Source organism: Lontra canadensis, unplaced genomic scaffold (genome assembly GCF_010015895.1).
Source record: "Lontra canadensis isolate GAN:19392208 unplaced genomic scaffold, GSC_riverotter_1.0 scaffold73, whole genome shotgun sequence".
Classification (NCBI taxonomy): Eukaryota; Metazoa; Chordata; class Mammalia; order Carnivora; family Mustelidae; genus Lontra; species Lontra canadensis.
The window spans coordinates 10,526,894-10,549,579 of record NW_022631067.1 but is presented as its reverse complement, the minus strand read 5'-3'; the positions used below and the strand labels follow the sequence as shown (position 1 = coordinate 10,549,579).

General features: G+C 45.4%; 1 protein-coding gene across 1 annotated transcript in view; it reads right to left on the bottom strand.

The window, feature by feature from the left end:
• The window catches only part of GGACT (gamma-glutamylamine cyclotransferase), a 53,823-nt gene extending 38,936 nt beyond the window's left edge, over window positions 1–14,887 (bottom strand). The window contains exon 1 of the mRNA XM_032881096.1: window positions 14,801–14,887. The gene's annotated coding sequence lies outside the window, so the exon portion shown is untranslated. The remainder of the gene's footprint in view (window positions 1–14,800) is intronic.
• Between the last annotated feature and the right edge of the window lie 7,799 nt (window positions 14,888–22,686).

The window sequence follows — 22,686 nt, the reverse complement described above, 5'->3', positions numbered from 1 at the left end:
CCCTCAAGCTCGAAGTCTAGCAGGAAGGTGGGGCAGGTGCTCGGAGAGCTCCACAGTGGACGATGGCGTGAAAACAAAGTTGTAAGAGATACACTGATTGTTATGGGCTGAGTTGTGCCGCCCTTGCCAGTTTCACAGGTTAAAACCCCAGACCCCCAGCACCTCGGAATGTGGCTGTATTTGGAGACGGGGTCTTTAAAGGGGTCACTAGGTTACCATGAGGTCTTCAGGGTGAGCCTTACACCCCGTTTGACTAGTGTCCTGATAGGAAAAGTGGACGCACGGACGCCAGGGACGCGGGAGCAGAGGAGCGGCCACGTGAGGGCACTAGGAGGGCGGCCGTGTGCCAGCCAGGGGGAAGCCCCCAGGAGAAACCCACCCTGCCCCGGGTTCCCGCCTCCACACACTCGCTGCCTGAGCCCCAGCCTGCGAACTCGGTTACCCAAGTGCTGGGACCCAGTCCGAGCACAGCGTGGTCTGCCACACAGCGTGGGTGAGCCCAGAGCGCGCCACAGGAAGGAAGGAGACCTCAGGTCACACGGCGTTTGGTCCCGTGATAGGAGATACCAGGACGGTGGATCCACAGACGTGTGGCTGCTGGGGCTGAGGGGGGCGAGGGCTGGGAAGCGACTGCCGGGCATATGTGGCGTTTTCTTTCAGGATGGCGGAACTGTTCTGGAACTGGACGGAGGGGGTCGTACATCATGATGAAAGTGCTGAGTGTCACTGAATTCTTCACTTCAAAATAGTGAATTTTATGGTATGTGAATTTCACTCCAATAAAAACTGTATATTTAAAATAATATTTAAAAAGACACCCATACAATATACTATTAGGATATAATATGTTGGGGCGCCTGGTTGGCTCAATGGGTTAAGCCTCTGCCTTAGGCTCAGGTCATGATTCCAGGGTCCTGGGATCGAGCCCCACATCGGGCTCTCTGCTCAGCAGGGCGCCTGCTTCCCTCTCTCTCTCTGCCTGCCTCTCTGCCTACTTGATCTCTGTCTGTCAAATAAATAAATAAACTTAAAAAAAAAAAAAGAATACGATGTGTTGAGCGACCAGGTTGAGTGTTCATCCGGAAGGGGAGAGATGAATTCTGCTCGTGTGTGATCTGGATGGGAGCTGACCCTAGAGCGAGGGCAAACGTCATCCTGGAGAGCAAACAGGAGGGTGGCAGGGGTGACATTCCAGCCGGAAATGGGGAGACCTGGGCCCCCAGGTAGGAAGGTCGGTGTGGCAGGAGCCCAGGGTGAGGCCTGCCCGAGGAGGAGGGGAGATGGAGCGGACTCAGAGGAGCTCCTGAAACACAGGCAAAGTCTCAACACATCTGTTTCTGGGCTCCTTCTCCAGAGAGTTTAATTAGTAAGTCTGATGTTGGGAACAGAAACCCGTCTTTATAATAAAATACAACATTTTAAAAAGTTCTCTAGTGTTTAATCTTCTGGGAAACCACTTATTTCTCAGTGAGCCTCTCCCTTTTGGAGAAGGGTCTTTCAGGGTTTTTCCCCCCAGCTTTACTGAAGTATATACTTGACAAATCAAAGTTGTGCATATTTCAGGTGTGCACGTGATGATCGGACACACGTACGTGTTGCGAAATCACCACCATCAAGCTATACCACAGCCCTCATCTCATGGAGACGCTGCGCCTCCCAGAGCGTATTCCTCTCAGCTGGTTCTGTACCCTGTGCTCAGCAGCTCCCTTGTCCCTCTCCCCCGAGCCCCAGCAATCACCCTTCTATTCTCTGCTTCTATGAGCTCAACCTTTTTGGATTCCACATATAAATGGTATTATACAGTGTTTATTTTCCTGTGTTTGGCCAACTGTACTTAGCATAACGTCCCCCAGATCCAACCACATTGCTGCAAATGGCAGGATTTCCTTCCTTTTTTTTTTTTTTAAATATTTTATTTATTTGACAGAGAGAAATCACAACTAGCAGAGAGGCAGGAGGATGCGGGGCTTGATCCCCAGACCCTGAGATCATGACCTGAGCCGAAGGCAGAGGCTTAACCCACTGAGCCACCCAGGCGCCTCTTTCTTCTTTTTTGTGGTTGAATAAAAGATATATGTTATATATACATGCAATATTATATATTATATATACATATATACAAACACATATATACATATACATGTATATGAATATAGTATACCTAACATGAAAAATATCATATAAAATTCCATTGTGTTATATATGTATAACTCCATATATAATGAAATATTATACATACACACACTCATTCATCTGTTGACAGACATTTAGGATGTTTCCATATCTTTCCTATTGCGAGCAAGGTCCTTTAGTTTCATGCTGACGCTACTTTAGAATTACTAATTTTGCAGTGAAAGAGGCTCCATTATGCTCTGTATACTTGAAAAACAGGGAAGGCAAACTAATTCACTTCATGAGATTTTCTAGAAAAGATTTTTGCTTAACCTTCATCTATATGGAAAGTTCAATTAACGAGAAAAGCAAATTTTCCAACTATTAAACATTTAACATGTGTAATAACCTGTATCTTCAAAAACACTTCAATTGTCCAACTGACAGAAAAAGGAAAATAAAATACATAAAAATAAAGATAATGTAAAAAAGCTCCTAGGAAACTGGAAGGTGGTCCCTTCCATGCTTAGGATGTATCAGGCCTTTAAAGTGCCTCATCATTTTCTGTACGAGCGTTCCCTAAACAAGATCACCGGATATAAATGTTCTAGGAGCATCATGTTTATAATCGCTTATGATTCAAGGTCAGCCTTAAGTACAAATATTAGGCAACAAGTATAACCATGTTAAAAATGTGGAATAAATTACATTTTTTACTTTCAACACCTGGTGTCACCAGCATAACACAGTATAGGGCTCTACAGGCTCTGAGCTGGGTGTGCCCTGGGGTGGTGGCTGCGGGGCCTCCTTCCGGGAGGGAAGCCCGAGGCCCGGTTCACACCTTCCAGCAGCATGTTTTAACCACTCACCCAGATGGCTAAATTCCCAGAAATCACCAGGATTAAAGGGCAGTCTTCACGCTTGTGTTTAACTTTGACCGTAATAATGCAAGGGAAAGACTGGAGTGAAGCAAACCTGACATGCTTTTTCTCTCTACGGTTTCCACAAGGGATGGCCTGTGGCCTCCCCTCCCCAGTCCTGTGGGCCAGTATGTCCACGCCCCAGAGTCACAGGTAACCTTGTTTAGACTAGTTTGCTGATGACAGGCCTGAAATTAAAAACCCAACATCTCCGTGAAAACATGATTCTGTGAAGTCACTGGTGCTCAGGTCAGGTCAACTGTCGAACAAAGGGGAGGTGCAGGAAGGAGTAGGGGCCTTCGGAGGCCCTGATTGAAGATCCCAGCGCCGGCCCCACGAGGGACTGGCTGGAGCTGAGCAGCCTGGTGCGGTCCGGCCACCCGCGAACCCAGCAACCTTCCACGGCTGCGTCACTACGAGCAGTCAGGGCCGGGGACCTGGTGTGACATCCAAGGGAAGGGACTGGCACAGCCTGAGCATGTATTTTTCAAACAAGGTAACAGCCCAGCAGCCCTTGTTTTCCTGCAAAACTCCGCAGATGCTGGTTTTGAGCCACTGTCGTCCGTAAGCCAATGCGGACGGTAAGTCCTGGGAAAGCAGTGCCACTGCGGCCGGTGCTTGCCTGATCTGGGAGGCGCCCACACCCCTGGGGGCCCCCGGCCCTCCTTCCTCCCACCCCCACCACTCCCAGGTATTGGTAACAAGGTCCCTTCCTTCTTTCCCACGGAATTATCTTGGACGGCCACCTCCTAAATGACCTCACCCCCCCCAAGGCTTGCCCTCACCCACCCTCCCCGCAGCTGTGTGCAGAACTGTGCCCTCCCCGTTCCCGGCCTGGGCTCCGGGGGGCACCCTCTCAGATGGCCCCATCGATCCTGTCCCCCGGGGATCATGTCCTCGTGTGATTCCTGCCCCCTGGGCAAAGGCTCAGTTGGGTGACTTGCTTCCAGTGAACACAACGCAGAGGAAGCCATGGGCTGTTCCTTTTACGGTGAGTCATGGGAACTGTGGCGTCCACCTGGGGGACTCTCTGGTGCATTCTTTTCCCCCAGTCCCTTGCCGGCAGGGAGGCCAGCGGCCATGCTGTGCAACTCTCCAAGGGGACATCCATGCAGAGAGCGACTGAGGTCTCTGCCAACAGCTGGAAAGGACCCAGGCCTGCCAGCTAGCTCGTGAGGGAGAGCTTCCCCGTCAGCCTGGAGATGCCCACAGGCCCGGCCAAGGCCCTTACTGTGGCTTTCTGGAGACCCTGAGCTGCAGCCCCGCAGCCCAGTGGCTCCCAGACTCCCACCAGCAGAAACCGGGGAACGACGCATGTTGTCCGCAGTCGCTGAGATCTGGGGGGGCTCCGGGGGGGTGGGTACAGACAACACGGTCAAAAGAGTCAAGTCTAAGTCCCTGCGTGTGGCTCACACGGGCCAATCACCATCCAGCCCCGTTTTTCTCTTCAGCACATGCAGGCCAAACACGTCCCACTGCTCCACGGCAGGTGTCATCCGTCCCCTTCTTCACTCGTACGGCCACCACTGACCCTCAGCTACTGCTTCCTTCCTCAGCGCGCTGCCTGGCAAACTCCTACTTGTCCTTCACGGTTCCCAAGTGCCCCCAACCTCAACTCCCCTGTGTAATCCTCCCTCACGAGCAGGGCCACTTCTGCCACCGAACCCTCAAAAGTCAGAAGGCACCTCCCTGCTTGCTGGCGCACTTTCTCTGTTCCAGGCCTAGAACTGGCCATTTCTCCAAGGAGCTCTGCTCCTACCTGTGCTGGAAAATGATCTTTAGAAGCCAAGATCTGGGTGGGAGGTGTGCTTCTTGCTGGTGTGGTACCAGCTGCCCACGCAGGCTCCCTCAGTGCAACATACACCTGTGTACCCATATATATGAATAGACACTTTTATATACACAGACATAAAAACACACACATTTACATGAATGTGCACTGAAAACCATGAGTTCACACCCACACACCTGACCCGATTCACACCTCGCTCTCCAAATTTCTGTACTGGCAACTCCCTTCAACAGCAGGAAGCCCGACTCCCATTATCTTTAGCACAGTTCATTATGTGATCAATCTTTCCACACGTAACTAATTTCCAAGTTCAGGGACAAGCATCTCCCCCGCAGGTAAACCCTCCTCTCCTGCCACCCCGGCTCTGACACCCCACGTCAACAAGGCCCACTGAAAGGACAGCCTTCTCAACCCACTCAGCCCGGGACGCCCGGTGCCAGGTTCACGGGGTGGAGAGAGGGATTCGCCTCTTTCCAGGAGGGGCTGCAAAGCCGCATCGGGCAGATGCACTCATAAGAGCGGAGAAGGAACTGGAGGTCGTGTGCACACGCCAGGCCACCAGGCTCCTCTGTGTCGCTGGTAGCATGTGGCTTCCATTCTCAAGAGCCTCTTACGAGAAAAGACAGTGGACAGTCCGTTGGCCAGAATGTCTTCATGCAAAGGAGGAAGAAGCAGGAAGGGCAGGGTGAGGAAAAGGACCGATTTCCAGGGGACTCAGGTTCCTTCCTTTGCAAAACTGCCAGAAGTCCCACAGATTTCTGCGTCCTGTCCTTTACCATGACTCGAGGCACACCGCCACTCTGAATAAAACTGTGGATCAGTAACTCAGGAAGGAGGACTGGAAATTTGCTAGTGACCACAATTTCTGCCACTCCCACGTTCTTTGCTTACTGGCCAACACCCTGTATTCAGGAACTACTGAAGACCTTGAATGAATCCTCGGAAGCATTCTCGACTCTCACCTATCGCTAGGATTTTAAATTCTCACCGTAAGTCCTTCTAAGGGCACAGGAACTCTTAGAGAAGCTTAAATGGTTGCTTGGACGCTGTATCACAACATCTCTAGTAATCTAAAAATCCCACATGTGAGAAAATGTTCCAGTGGGTCTTTCCGAGAGCTTGCTGAGCTCCAAGAAAACTTGCACCTCTGACAACACCTCATAGCCCTTTACCTGCATAAGAACACTATGCAAGGAGCAGATCAAAACTCCAACCCCTATCAGCACAGAGTTCAACAGAGATGGGGGCAGAGAGCCGTGAAAATAGTCCTAGCTCTCTGCCAAGCCAAAGGAAAAGGAGAAAGGAAAGGGGAAAAATAATACAGTGCAAGATAACCTCAGAAATGGGGGGACTGGCACATGAGAACCACTCTTTTGGAAGTCCTAGGGAGACTTATCTTGTAAAATGACCCAGGAGGTAAGCCTTGATACACTGCAGACAAATTCGTCTGAAATCAATGCTGTTTCCCTGCAAGGAAGACCCAAGGACCGCTATTTAATGGAAAGGCACTACAGAAGTTTTTCTATTTATAAGTTATTATAGCAGTGTAATTTCTTGATATTGTCCCGACACCCTTCAGATCATTGATGTATAGTGTTATTTCTGGAAGCAGAAGAAAGCACGGTATATGAGGAACACATATACTTCTGTGATAGATGTGGTTTGCTTCATGGTCAGGTAAAACCCTGCTACCCTTCAGCTATGCGACATGTTCAAGTGTTTCATCTCTGTGAACCTTAGGTACATCACCTAAAAAATGGGAATAATGCCCACCTCAAGGGTTAGCATATGAGGATTACATGAAATAACATATAAAAATTCTGCCACATAGTGATTGTCATAAGTATTAGTACCCTTCCAAGAGAAGGGCAAATCACAGAATTCCTCTAAGGACTAAACAACAGAATGTACCACAGATAACAAGTGCCTGGCATAGGGCTTGTATGTCCAATAAATGTCCCTTTTTAACTTACACATCCTCATACAAAGCCATATTTCCTAGCATGGTTGAATGATGTTCTTTATACTGAACTTTAACCCTTTATGCATGGAAAATAATCGTACAAACCTTCTGCACGTTCATCAACGCTGCAGACTAACATCCTTGTTCACTGCAGCGTTATCCACAGCAGCAAGGAAGTGGGAGACACCCAAGTGCCCATCCTTAGATGAATGGGTAAATAAAATGTGGTCTTTGTATACAGTATTCAGCCTTTAAAAAGGAAAGAAATGCTGTCACATGCTACAAAATGGATAAGCCTTAGGGACGGTACACGAAATGAAATGAGCCAGTCACAAAGGGAAAAATACCGTATGATTCCATTTACATGAGGTCCCTAGAATCATCAAATTCACAGAGGTGGGAAGGAGAACGTGGTTGCTAGGAGCTAGGGGAGGTGAGGGGAACTGTTGTCTGATAGGCACAGCTTCAGTTTTGCAGGATGAAAGTTTGGGAGGCGTGTTGTACAACACTGTGAATATACTTTACTGAACTGTAAACATAAAAATGGTAAGTTTTGTTATTTTTGTACCACAATAAAAAATAATTTTTTAAATGATATGACTTGTAAGCTTTCATCATAACACGGGATCATGGCACTGGTTAATTCTGGATTGCGCTACTGTCCGGAGATGAAACCACAGCAAGCCTCGGGAGTTACTCGAGAGTCTGCTATAAGTGACTATCTGGGATTTGTTAGGATTTAGGTGCTAAGGGAAAAAGGGGAACTTGACATCTTTCAGGATATAATATGTATTACCCTCAGAATTTTAAGATGTGAAAGCTGGAAAAAACTTTCAAATTGCATTTTAAAGGGAAGAAGTGAAGTTTAGGCTGTAATCAAACTAGATGATTCACCTGAGATCACACAGATAGTAATTATGAACAGAGTCGGAAAGAGAAAACCTCTCCTGATCGCCCCTACAATCCTCTGGGACAGCTAGGACTCCATTCTTCAGAATGCCGTGCCTCGGAACCTCACTGTTTAATACGCCGCCACCAGGGGGCAGCAGGTGTCTTAGGCTGGTATTCTAAAACCCCAACCTAAGGCCCCATACATGCCTACTGCCCCTTCCTCCACCCCCAATATATATGCGCACTTATAGGACTTTATTAATATCAACAGGAATAAAGTTTAAAGAACATCTATAATCAGTTTTTAAGACAAAACAAAGACTTAGGTCCAGTGGAGGTAACAACCTTCCTATTCCTTCTCTATTTCTAATGTATCCCAATCCTAATTGACGTAAGGGTCAATTACTGCTAGTTTTACACAAAAAATGACGTAGCCATGGAAACCCATCCCATTTCTTTACATTTTGAACCAAATCTTCCTAACACTTGGCCTCTTAGGCTTCGTACCACAACAACCTCAAGCCCATCAGCAACTTGCCCTCCATCTTCCTTTGTCAGGCTGTTTTTCTTTCTGATGCCGCTGTGTTACAAAGGCAGGTCTGTCAATAGGCCTAACCCTTCAGCAACTTTTCAGAAGTCAAACACAGAGATTCTAGATGACAATAATTTCCACTCTTTTTAAATACTACCAACTGGAAGCTCAAACCATAGCAGCTAATGGGGCAGTCACGACATGGCCGTTCCCTCAGCCATGACCCTGTGCACCCTGAGACTTCCACAGTTTGATCTCACTTGAGAAGGGAGGGACAACAACATTAGCAATGACATTTCAGTAATTGATCCTGGAGGCAATTCCACACTTTGAGGCAATAGTGACCAGTGATTGTGGTCCCTGAATCATCCAAAGAGAGGGCCACAATCTTTATTTCACAAACAAATTTCAAATAGTTTTCTTCCTTGAGCTCAAAATGCTTTAATAAAGAACAAGGTATTCAAATGCAAGCTTTCGCTACTGCCTCAGACACAGGGGAGCAGTCCATTCTTAAACCACAACAGGGCCGTGTTCACTGTAGTAAAAAGGCATTTAGAGAAATTACCCTCTGCTTATATCCAGTTTCTCTCATGTAATTTACTATTCACAGATCTTTTTCTTTTTTTTAATGCAGTTGTTGTTGTTGTTGGCTGTTTTTAGAGGTTGGGGGAGAGGAGAGGAGGAGGGATAGAAAGAATCTCAAACAGGCTCCATACCCAGCATAAAGGGCAGGGCCGGGCTCTATCTCAGGAGCCCAGAGGAAATCAAGAGTAGGGCGCTTCACTGGCTGAGCCACCCAAGTGGCCCCCTCCCTGATCAATCTACCCTAACGGAAAACTGATGGCAAAAGCAGTTATGGTACTATGGGTTACTAATGATAAAACAGAAATGAGGCATGCCCGAGATACATATAATGAATGGGCCACTGCAAAATGTATTCTGATAGTATTCTGTAACCCTTTGCCAAATATGGTGTCAACTGGTGGGACTTAAAGTCTTCTCTCTAAATAATATTCTGGTTTTAATTTAATATTTTCCATATAGAACATTTACCATATTTAATTATGGAATATCACCAGAAAACCAGAAATAATTATTTTTATAATAGGCATATAAAGTAAATTTAATTCAGTAGCTTATTTAAGAGTTACTAAAAATAACTTTTTATAGTACTCAAAAAACTGAAATCAGATAATTAAAAAACACATCTATTAGAGGGCTGAAATGAAAACACCTGACAATACCAAGTGCTAACAAAAATATGGAGCAACTGGAACTCTCATACATTGGTGGCTGAGATATAAGATGGTGGGGTACGGCCACTCCGGAAAAGTTCGCTAGTTTCTCAAAAAGTTAAGCCTACATGTACCATATGACCCAGCCATTTTGCTCCTGGGGATCTTCTCTAAAAAGATGAAAAATTTCCATCACATAAAGGCCTATATAGCAATGTTTGCGGCAGCTCCTTTCCTATTCCCCCCAAACTGTAAAGAATCCGATGTTCTTTCACAGTGCGTGGATCCGTAATCCAGGAAATGCCCCTAAGACGCAACACGCTCCTCAGCAATGAAAAGGAATATACGCACGGAAGAATCTCACAGATGTCTGAGTGACGGAAGCCAGTCTCAAGGGCTGCATACTGTTTAATCTCATTCAGGTGACATTCGTGATGTGACATGTGAAAAGGAAAAACTTTTCAAGATGGAGACAGATCTGGGCACCTCGATGGCTCAGTCCGTTAGACATCCGACGACTGGCTGCAGCTCAGGTCATGTTCTCAGGGTCCTGGGATCAAGCCTCGCACTAGAATCCACACTCAGTGTGGAATCTGCTTGGGATTCTCTCTCTCCCTCTGACTCCACCCTCCAACATTGTGGGCTCCCCCTCTCGCCCTCTCTCCCAAATAAACAAACAAACAAACAAACAAAAAAGATGGAGACCAGATCAAGGGTTGTCAGCAGTCAGGGGAAGGGGAGGGGGTTTGACTTACAGTGGGACAGAATGAGGGAGGGCTTGGTATTTTTTGGTTTTGTTTTCTGGCTTTTTTTGGTGGTGGGACTGTTCTGTGAAAGAACTGTGATGAAGATTACATCAATCAATTTTAAAACCTACAGAATTATACAATAAAAAAGGCCAATTTTACTTTATATAAATTCTAGTAATAATGAAAGTATGAGAGTATGTACCTACTCTAAAACAGAGTTAAAAATAAGAGGTAAATGGGGCGCCTGGGTGGCTCAGTGGGTTAAGCCGCTGCCTTCGGCTCAGGTCCTGATCTCGGGGTCCTGGGATCGAGTCCTGCATCGGGCTCTCTGCTCAGCAGGGGGCCTGCTTCCCTCTCTCTCTCTCTCTCTCTCTGCCTGCCTCTCTGTCTACTTGTGATCTCTCTCTGTCAAATAAATAAATAAAATCTTAAAAAAAAAAAGAGGTAAAAGTAAGAATAAGAGAACTCTGAATTAAGCTAAAGTCTGACATACACCAATATTTATTATTAAAAGAGACTTAGGAGATGTGAAAACCAGATACAACAAATGGACTTTGTTTGGACTCTGGTTTGAATTAACCAACTGCACAGACCTTTTTAGGCGAATGGAAATATTTGAATATAGTATTAGATAATATTAAGGATTTTTCATTCATTGTTAGGGAGGATTATAGTTATGTAAAAAACTAAACTTTAAAAAAATTCATACTAAAATATTTAGTGATAAAATGACATGATTTCTAGTATTTGCTTCAAAATCCCCCAGAAGTAAGCAAAAAACAAAAACTCAAGAAAAAACAAAGGGAGAAGGGCTAATGGAACAAGAGTGGCAAAACCAGGATGGTGCATGGATTTCTGACATTGTGTTTGTTCATGAAGGGTTAAGGTTTACTGTCCTCTCCTTTTGAGTATGGCTGGAAATGTTCATAATGAAATGCTGAGAGGAAAAAAAAAAAAAAAAGAACAATGATTTAGTCTTCACAAAACTCCCCAAAATGCCATCTAACTGTTCTTTATTCATTTATAATATACACCACAGTCACCCCTGAACAACGCTGGAGCTGGGCACCAATGCCCTGCATTGGAAAAATCTGAGTATAACTTCTGACTCCCCCAAAACTTAACTACCAAGAGCTTAGTGTCTTCGTGGTAACATGTGTGTCGACTAATGCATATTTTGCATGCTATATGTATTACATATTGTATTCTTAGAATAAGTAATCTAGAGAAAAGAAAATGTTATTTAAAAACTCACGAGGAAGAAAAAATACATTTACAATACTGTATTTATAAAAAAAAAAAAAAGCTGCACATGAGTGGACTCATGAAGCTCAAACGTGTGCTGTTCAAGGGTCAACTGTGATTTCCCCTTGTAAGCCTTTATAATCTATATTTAACTTTACAGAAAGCCAAGTCGAGGGAGAAAGAGTCTAGGCAGTTGTTCTGCTTCTCACAAATAAGGGCTTCGTAATGGTACAAATAATGGCTCAAGGAATGCTTTTCAAATCTCACTCAATGCTCATAAAACTACCCTGAGATGTAGAAATATTAGTGATTTTCATTAACTCGCCTGCTGCATCCTTCTAAGTGCAGGTGACAACAGCAGGAAGAGGTAATTAACTCTCACCGAAGACAGATGCAGTGCTACGAACACACGGAGAAGAGGACAGCATTAATAGGAGAAGTTCTAATTTACTCTTCTTCTCATTTATTCTGACATAACTCAAAATATCGGAGTTCCAATAACACTCAACCAACTGGAAATATTTTTCTTACTGGTGGCCTATTAAGTGGACGGTACAATGGGGAACCAAAATGAGGAAGGTGTGGTTCTCATCTCAACAGAGTTAATATATGAGAAAATGCTAAATAGTTTAGCATGACTTTGTTTAAAATAGTCCAACAGGGTTTCAGGCTAGTGTGCGAAGACAATTACACGGGCAAACATAGCAAAGTAAGTGGTTGAAGATCGGTGAGCAGAAAAAGCACCATCCAGGCGCAGAGGCAGGAGGGACCGTGGGGAAGACGGGCACAGGAGGAAGGTCCTGATGGCCGTTCGGCGGAGCTCATCTGTCTCCGGTCACCCAGAAACCTCTCTCCCAGTGCCAAAGGAGACGCCCCAAGCGTCTGGAGTCACGGGGTCAGCAGCGGAGAGCAAAGGCGCCTCGCCCCGAGGATCGGTCGCGCCCGGTAGTGACCATCTGCCGGTCCCCACGTCTGCGGCGCTGCCCCGCTCCTGCAGCAGCCCCCGCGGCACGAGGCGAGCTGACGGAACACGGGCCTCCCAGGGACCCCCGGAACCTGAACCTGTGAACACGGTGCCTCACATGCCGTAGGGATGGGATTAACGGTAAAGGCCTGAAATGCAGAAATTACCCTGGATTACCCAAATGGGCCCATTCTCACCACGCCAGTGCTCAAAAGTGGAGCAGCCCTTCCTGGCTGGGGGCAGAGACAGAGCCGGGACAGCGTGGAAGGGCGAAGGGACGACAAGCCATCTCTCAAGGTGGAGGGGGGGCCGCGAACCAAGGAATGCGGGCGGCCTCTGGAAGTGGGAAAAGGGGAGAAAATAGAGTCTCCCCCAGAGCCTCCAGGAGGGGACACAGCCTCACTGATGCCCTGACCTCAGCCCACAGGGACCCATGTTGAATCCTGACCCAGAGAACCGGAAGACGAGTGAGCACCCGTGTCCGCGTTGTTGCAAGCCATGAAGCTGGTGCCACCTTGCTCCGGTCGCACGAGGCAACACCGCTTCTGGGGCGAGGCCTTCACCTGTGCCCCCTCCTCTCACTACACCAAGCAAGCACACTTCCACTGGAATTAAAAGACAACATCTTCCACATCTCACATCTCTGCTCAAAGGTGTTTTCCTCCAAAAAGTTCTCCCAAACCTACTTACCCAGCCCAAGACAGGTCATGACCCCCACTGCACACAGGCGCTCGGCACCCACGCCTCTCCGGCTCGCTGCCTGCTTCACTGCGGACACTCTCTCCTTCAGAGCTTATTGCTTACTGAGCACTGATTAAACACTAAGTACCACATTTTCAGGGGTTTTCTCATTCACTCCTCCCCAAAATCCTACCAGGTAGACATCATTATCATCCCATTATTTTTAAAATGAGAAGCTAGTACCCGGCAAGGCCAGGACTGGAAGCCAGGTGGTCTGACATGGGAGTTGCTGCCCTTAACCAGAGCATTAATATCTGTCTCCTGCATGAGAAATCTAAGTTACAAGATCCTGTGGATTTATTAACCCCTCACCCCCAGTGTCCAATACAGAGAAGCTTAATAGTTGCTCAATATCAACAAATGGAACAAAGGTGGTTTCTGCCCCTACTATTCCTTTTTTTTTTTAAGAAAAACTTTTTATTATGGAAAGTCAAATCTATACAGAAGTGATGATATAATGATCCCCCAAATACCCAAATCCCAACTTCGACACTTATTGGCCAAACAACACCAACATTTAATCGATTTAATATTGTATTATCTAGTAGAAAGAGTCCCTTCGATTTTTTTTTTAAAGAGTTACTTATTTATTTTGAATTGAGAGAGAGAGCACACAAGTGTGGTGAGGGGCAGAAGGAGAAGGAGAGAAAACCTCAAGCAGACTCCGCACAGAGTCAATAAGCCCCAATGTGGGGCTCGATCTCACAACCCCGAGACCATGACCTGAGCTAGATGCGTAACCGACTAAGCCACCCAGGTGCTCCTCAATATTCTTCTTTTATAGAATCATGTGTTTCTAGTTCTCATGACATGTTCATTTACCTGTGTTGCTAAGACTTTAAAAAAAAAAAAAAGTCTTGAACAAGTTTCATTTTGTTTTGTTTTTAAAGATTTTATTTGTTTATTTGAGAGAGAGAGACAGTAAGAGAGAGCATGAGAAGGGAGAAGGTCAGAGGGAGAAGCAGACTCCCTGTGGAGTTGGGAGCCCGATGTGGACTCAATCCCGGGACTCCAGGATCATGACCTGAGCCGAAGGCAGTTGCTTAACCAACTGAGCCACCCAGGCACCCCCCGGACAAGTCTTTCTAAGCAAAACATAAGTTGAGGGAACTGTAAAGGGGAAACTGATTACTTTTTTCCATATATAAAATTAAATTTTCTACAGAGCATAAATATTGTAAACAAAGTTTAAAAAATGGGGTAAACAGGTCTAACACCTATGACAAAGAATTAGCATCTCCAATGTATAAAGAATTCTTACAGGGACCTGGGTGGCTCAATCATTAAGTGTCTGCTTTTAGCTCAAGTCATGATCCCAAGGTCCTAGGATCAAGCCCCACATCAGGCTCCCTGCTCAGTGGGAAGCCTGCTTCTCCCTCTCCCACTCCCCCTGCTTGTGTTCCCTCTCTTGCTGTGTCTCTCTCTGTCAAATAAATAAAAAAAATCTTAGAATTCTTACAAATCAATATGAAAAAGACCAATACCATGTTATCCAGAAAAATGCGTACAGGGATGAACAGACAGTTTCACCTACTAAACTTAAGCAACAGAAAGACAAGAACTTCCAAGTGACACTCTTTGTCAAGATACTTACTCTGGTGCTCCGGGATTTAGGAGTAAGACATACTCTAGAACAGAGGAAAAAACAATTCTTACCTGTAAACTTGTCTCTTCAAAACTGTGTCACCCTGGAATCCAGCACCATAGTAAGTGTGAGAGTTTACAAAGCTCTTGACTTCAGAATCCTTCTAATGCGACAGCAGGATAAGAACTCCGTCCTTACAGCGTGACCTGGCCATGGACCAGGTATCCAGCATTCAGTCCTGCTGCGGGGGATGAAGAGGAGGGCAAGTGAAGAAAGTTGAGTGTTTCAGAGACAAGGGGCTTCAAAACAGAAATCACTCAGCCCCTGCTGGATGGCATCTGAAACCCTGAGCCTGGGCCCAGGAAGGAAGGTATTACCATTCAGCGGGAAAAAGTGGTCCCAGCCAAGGGGCCACAGGGTAGCATGAACAGAGGAGAGTTACCACTGATCTAGCAGAGGGGTTCAAAGTTCTCTACATCCTTGAGAAATAGCAACCATAGCCTCTCTTTCAAGTAAGGAAAATAAGATGAGAAAGAAAAAAAGTGTATTTTGCCATCAGGCAAAACCTATTTTAGGAATATTGAGCCTCTTAGATGAGGGCTTTGGAGATTTTTAAAGCCATAAATTTATATTAAAAGACAATTCAAATCACTTCTTTAGTACACCTGCCCAAAATGGAGAAACTGAACCTAATTAACCTAAACATTTAGATCTAACTTCCAGCTTACAGGAGCTACAGGGGATAGAGGAACAAGCTAAACCATACTACACAAAAAGCCAAATAAATCCAGAACGTGAGGCATCTGTATGTAGGCAGCCAAGGGCCCCCAGTAAATCACCAGCACTAAAGAAACTCACTGGGACCTCGACAGACCAGGGTCAGCAAACTCTGGCTCAGGTAAGTCCAGCTGCCAATGGAGTTCAAACCCAAAAGCCTTGAAAACAAAATTTTATTGGGACACGGCCACCCTCATTCACGTCCATATCATCTCTAGCTACTTTTTGCAGGAAAGCACAGTTAAGTAGTTGCAACTGAGACCACACAGCCTCCAAAGCCTGCGGGAGTTAGTGTCTGGCACTTGTCACAAAGTCTGCCAAACCCGTGTCCTAGATTAAAAGAGGCAACAGCTACTCAATAAAACACCACGTGTGGACCTTGTTTGGATTCCAACTCACACACACCAACAGTAAAAGTAAGTGTGTTTTTGAGGCGATCAAGGATCTTTGTGGACTGGGTCTTAGAAAATATTACGGAATTATTGCCAACACAATCAGGAGATAATGATGGTATTAAGGTTATATGAGAAAAAGACCTTTTGTTGGAAGCACGTACTATGCTCTCGAAGGGCAACATGACATGTCTGGAATTTAAACTGCTTCAACAACAAAAGAGATGAAGCAGATATGGCCAAAGAAATTGTTTAACAAACTGGTCAATCTACTTGCGTAAATACAATGGGGAAGTTCATTGTACTAGTCTCTCTGCTTTTGTGTTTGTTTTAATAAAAAAGAAAAAAAAACCCAAACCTTGATCCAAAAGTAGAGTTTATTAGGACACCTGGGTGGCTCAATCGGTTAAGCGTCCGACTCTTGATTTTTGGCTCAGGTCATGATCTCAGGGTTGTGAGATCAAGCCCTGTGTCCAGCTCCACGGGGGACATGGAGCCTGTTTAAGATTCTCTCCCTCCCTCTTCCTCTGCCCCTCCCCTCCTTAAAAAAAAAAAAAGTAGGGTTTACAGCCAGACAGCATTTCTCCTCAGGCAGGCCTCCCACCTCACCCCTTCTTACACGGAGTCTGGACTCAGCACACCCCTTGCTCTGCTATCTCTGAACATGGTTACATTTTAAGCTCCTTATCTCGGTTCATCGTGTCTGCCAACCAGGAATGCCCCATTCCACTCCTCAGCCCATTAAAATTCTACTCTCTGCTCAAAGTCCAGAACAAATGTGACGGTAGCCAGGTCCTCCAGTGACCATTCACCTCTCTGCGGCCCAACAAACCATCGTTTCTTTGAAATTTCTTTCGTCCTTAACGTGTTAGCTCTTTACTGTGTCTATTACCCAATGAGCCCATACAAACCCTGAGACTCCAAGGAACTGGGTCTTTCCTGTAATTCCACTGTAGGAGGGTTAACACCTTACCCACAGTAAGTTCTGCCTATACAGTTCTCAGGTCCAAGGGCAGGTCGAAGCTAAACAAAGCTATCCCGCCCTGAGCAGTTTCACTGACAAGAGAGAGACCTTTGGTTAAAGAATGAATCTCTGTTAAATGAGAGGCTGGTCATGTTTACCTGGTGCTCTCTTAATAAAATCTCTAATTGCTAAGGTTTGCCCCTGAATAGAGAATGTTCTAGAGAAGAATGCTAAGATCGCTTGAATGTGTCCCTTATTGCCTCTCCTTGGGACCTGTCCCTCTGCAAACAAACACTGTGGCATTCACCTCCGTACCAGTCCTCAGGGGCCCCTACCCCCTGGTAAAGTGCCTGGCTAACTTGGTACAAAACCTTCCAGTCACTCCACTTGGAAGAGCTGACACAGGCTGGGACTTTCACGAGATCTCACTAGATTAAAAAAGAAAGAAAGAAAGAAAGAACAGATAATTTTAAAAACAGTAACAGCTTCTGTCCCTGTTCTCTTCTACTTCCTGCCGCCCAGTATCTAAGGCCAGCATGAATAACCACCCTCTCGAGTCTGATGCTAACAGTTAAGACCCTCGTTGGCAAGGTCAACTAGTCCAAAATATTTGACAAAAATCCACCAATTAGAAATTAATTTACCTTTACCAATTCAGCTTTTGAAATACAAATGCTCTCTACCAGGACCCTCTGCTTATTCAGAACTTCTGGCTTCTCCTGGGAGTCGTTCCAGGAAAACAAGGCATTTTGGGAAAATGAGGGCAAACCGCAGGAGCTCCCCATATTAGCATTTCAATACATTGAATGAGACCAGGGAGAATAGTCCTCCGTTATAGGAAAAAAGACATAAGGACAGCGTGAGACCTACACTTTATATAGGTCAACCCAACAGATTGAGATGTGTCCTTTATTTTTTTGTTTTGCTTTTTTATTAGAGAGCGGGGAGGGGCAGAGGGAGAGGAAGAGGGAGAATCTGAAGCAGGCTCCACGTTTGGGGCTCGATCTCACAGCCCTGAGATCATGACCTCCACGGAAGTCATGAGTCTGATGCTTAACCCACTGAGCCACGCAGACATCCCTGACCTTCCGTTTTTAACCATGATTTCTCCCTAGCACATCTGGCAAAATGAATGATCTGCTTTCTAAAAAGTGGCTACAAGTCTCATGCCTTTTTTTTTTTTTTTACCAGTTCTACGTTAATAAAGCAAGCTTTATTAGCTTTATTAAAGCAAGTCAAGAAGGGATGTTTAAAAAACTGCACTGACAGGGTTTCAAGTATAATCACCGAGTCATCTTTGGGCGACGGAGTGAAAGGCAATAACCGCCCTTGGTAATCACGGCAGCAAGAGAAATTTCTCCCCACGCCTCAGAGGGGTCACTAACGGCTCCAAGGAAATGCCAGAAGTTTGTAGATTTCTTGGGCAGCTTTTGGTTTCCTCCCAGACAGGAATCTCTGAAATTAACACAATTTCTGGAAAGCGCTACTACCCTCGTTCACCCGAGAGATCCTTTCAAAACCACCTTCTGAATCACCATCTCTCTCTCCTGGGTAGGGACGGGCAGCGTCCACACCTGCGGACAGGAACCAGCTTTCTTCGCCCACGCCCTCGCTGGCGGTGGCGCCCGCGTCCCGCCGCGTGAAATGACTCTGGGGACGCGTGTCGCGGCCGGGTGCCTCCTCCCTTCCGGCCGGTCCCGCACGCCGCCCGCGGCGCCTCCACGGCCAAGTTCGGTCCCCGGCCTCTTCTCCCCCCTCCCCGGCTCCGGCGGCCGCCGCGCAGGGACGGACGCCGCGAGTTCCCGGCGTCCCCAGAGCCCCCGCGCGGCGAGAGCGGGGACCGGTCCTCCCGCCCGGCCCGCGCGCCGCGCCTCACCTGCCGCAGAGCGCGGCACGGTCGGGGACAGCAGGCCGGGCAGCGAGCGGAAATCGGGGGCGAGACGGGCGCAGCCGCCCCGGGAGGCCGCCCCCGCCGGCGCCCCCTGGAGGCGGGCGCGAGCACACACCCGCCAGGGACGCTCCCGCGCTAAGGCGCCCCGCCTGGGGCCTCGCGGCCGCCTTGGCTCTGAACGGGACCCAGACGCACTTGGGGGCACATCACAGCCACACACACAGAGCCCACACCTGACAGGTACACACATCGCACACTCAGCGCCCGTATCCTACTGGACACAGGTAATCACATAGTCCATACCAACACCTGTCTTCCGATTCTCCCATTTAAAACAAAACAGTGGTTGTCGGGAAAATGAAAGAAATGACTTCCCGTCGGTCCCCGGCTACAAGGACTAATCTTGAACCCCAGAAATTAGGAGAGTGAAGACCTAAAGCTGAAGAACTTTTCTCTAGAGACTTTGTTCATCCTGCGTTTAAGCAATGCTCCTTTTGGGACCCAGGTGACAAGAAGGGCACAAGGTTAGAAGTCCGCTCCTGTCACTGCTCCCCAAAGACACAAATATCTAAGTAGTTACTGGAATAGCAATAATCCCCCTTAATCTTTTTCTGCACCTCCCACTGTTTCATGTATGTGGACTAGTTGAAACTCACTACGATTTGATTTTTATCCAAACATTTCGGATAATGTAGACGTGGTTGTGTTTTGAATGGATGTACAGATCCAAAAGAAATCTAAAAGATCAGATCCATAAGCCATAACTTATTTCAGAGAATTTTTTTTGTCTTGAGAAGTTCATAATTAAATTGAAATATTTAAAAAACCATGTAGCACATATTTTTCACAATTTAAAGAGTAGCAGTAAACATCTTAATTTTTTTAAATGAAAAATGATTCCCTTCTTTTTTTATTGACAAAGAAAATGAGCCAAATACATGAATAAATAATTCTGCTGGTAAAGGAAAAGAAAAGTCGGTTGACAAGGTGAGCGTTCAGTAGCATTTATTACCAGGTAAGGCTAAAGAATCTGATTCAACATAGATTGGGCTCTATGGGATGAAGTCTTCAGCTAACTCTCAAAAAAGAACTCATAGACAAATAGTTTAAAGTAGTGGTTTACAAAATGTGCAAAACACAAAAATGTGTAAAATGCAAAATGTGCAAAAATGCTGGACCCCAGTCCAGCAGTATCAAAGCATCTAGGAATTTAGAAATGCAAAGTTTCAGGGACACCCCAGATCTCCTGAACCACCAATTCCAGGAGTGTGGCCTAGCATGTTAACCAGGGTTTATGATGCACATTCAAGTTTGGGAAATATGATTTAGTGAAGATTTGCTCTAGTGCTTCTCAAACTGAAATGTACATGTGAATCAACTGGAAGATTTTGGTTTAAAATGCAGACTCTGGTTCAGGTAGACTGCAGTCAGATCTAGAGTCCCAGGATTTTCTTGTGTATGGGCACACAGAGGGACAAGGTGTGAATACGACCGCCTGGCAAGGGAGGGTGTAGACTTCCTTTAGAAAGGTGAGAATCATGCAGTGTTTCAAGGAAACTGAGTGGTCAGTTACAAGTACATGGCTTGTTAGTTTAGGATTGGTGGGTTACCTAAGAGTTACACAGCGCTACTGCTCTGGTGGGTTTAGGAACACAGTTGACACATGGAGGCTATCAGGTTGCATCCAAATTGTACAGATGAGTCACTGGCGGAAAAGGGGTCACCCACCATCAGCTGTTTTTGTGTTCATTCCGGTCCTTACTTAGTCATCTATAATCTCCCATATCCTCCAGGCTCAGGGTCAAGCCTGCAAATGACTTACATAGGTTTAAAGCTCACCGGACATGTCCTTTATCAACTCAAATGACTCAAACCAATTAATTATTTTCAGTTGGAATTACCCATTTTGTCCATTGTTGTCTCAATCCAAGCGGGTAATTGTCAAGCTCTGTTTTCCAGACTTCTGTGCAATAAGGTAGCCAAGGTAGATGCCTGATTTGTATTTATATTTGACTAAATAGACTGCTACTTGATGTGAAAGAGGCTGGCCTCATGTCCTGCTCCTCTCGCACATGCCTCCAACATTGCAAGTAACACACTATAGATAGGACACAGCTTTATCTTTTGAAACTGTAGTTCTGGGGCGCCTGGGTGGCTCAGGAGGTTGAGCCTCTGCCTTCTGCTCAGGTCATGATCTCAGGGTCTTGGGATCAAGCCCTGTAGTGGGAGGCTCTTCTCAGCAGGGTGCCTGCTTCCCCCTCTCTCTCTGCCTGCATCTATGCTTACTTGTGATCTCTCTTTCTGTCAAATAAATAAATAAAATCTTTTTTTTTAAAGAAACTGTAGTTATAATATGAAATAAATAACAGAATAAGGAGACTATGTAAGAAGCTTGAAATCTAAATAACCCTACAAAATCTACTGAACTATTACCAAATTATTCTAATAAATCATTTAAAAAAGTCATCATTGGCCCCAAATAACCTACGACATATATCCAGCACTTGTTTTTGTATGGCCCATGAGCTAATGAGTTTTGCATTTTTAAATTCTTGAAAGGAAAAAAGAATGCTTGTGACCCGTGAAACTTACATATGAACAGTTCAGTATTCATAAATAAACTTTTACTGAAAACATAGTCATGCTCATTCAGTCGAGGAGTCTGTGGCCCACAAAGTCTAAAGCATTTAGGGCATTAGCCTAAAGCATTTAAAGCAAAAGGGCATCTCCCTTTTTACAGAAAAGACTGTCTACCTTGCCCTATAGTTTGTTGCTCTGGCCTCTGTTACGATACCTCTGCTCTAATAGCTGATTTATACAACTGATTCCCTACTGGACTAGGTTTCCTGAGGGCAGACGTGTAGCCTTTGTATGAGTTTCCAGCACTTGCCACTGTGGTGCAATGGAATGGAATTAGGTTTTCAATAATATTTATTTAAGTGAAGTTTAATTTGATCATCTTCCCTGTGTATATCTATGAACTTAACAAAAAGTCTTTGCTTTTCAACTCAGGATCCACTAATTAGGCTAATTTAGAAAGTTTTAGAAAATTTGTGGACAAAAAGTAGAAACAAATACATTCTCCAAATAGTTGAATTCCTTCCTTCCATTTCTAAACCGAGCTATATAAAAAACTGTTGTTAAATTTGAAAGCAACAGGGTTATTTTTTCCTTCTTTTCATTCTGTCAAGTTATTTTACTTAGTACAAGAGATCTCAATGCTAAACAATTCCCATGGCAAAGAAATTAACGAACAGAGGGAAAAAATTAACGAACAGAGGGAAAAAAAAACCATGAAGCTATGTTCTTTCATATTAAATTCAATCCTGGTATTTCTGGAATTAATGTTTTAAAGATGATGTGCGCTGCTGTCAGTTTTTTTTTTTTTTTTTTTTTTTTTTTTTTTTTTTTAGTGCGAGAGAATGTACACGAGCAGGTTGGGGAGGTGCAGAGAGAATCCCAAGCAGAGCCCCATCGCAGAGCCCCATGAGGGGCTCCATCTCATGACCCTGAGATCATGACCTGAGCTGAAATCAAGATTCAGACCATCAACTGACCCAGCCACCCAGGCGCCCCTTGCTGTCAGATATTTAAAAAACGGCGTTGACTTTTTCTCCACAAAAGAAATGCAATGTCTTTTCTAAAAAGTCTATGGACTTTTCCAGACAATTCCATTTGAAACGGTGTATGCTATTCATGCCCACCTTCTGTACTTCTAGGAATAATAAGCAGACTAGAGAGATTATATGTGTGAGATTATATCATTAGTTTTGGTGAATATAGCCTTAATCACGAATTAGAGAAGAATTGTAAGAACTCCCAGAAAAAGTTATTTGACCATCCATCATACCTAATTCCATTGCAGGGAGTCATTGTTAGGCCACAAAGCAATCTGCGCCTGTAATATTGCTGCCACTGTTCTTCCTAAAACCA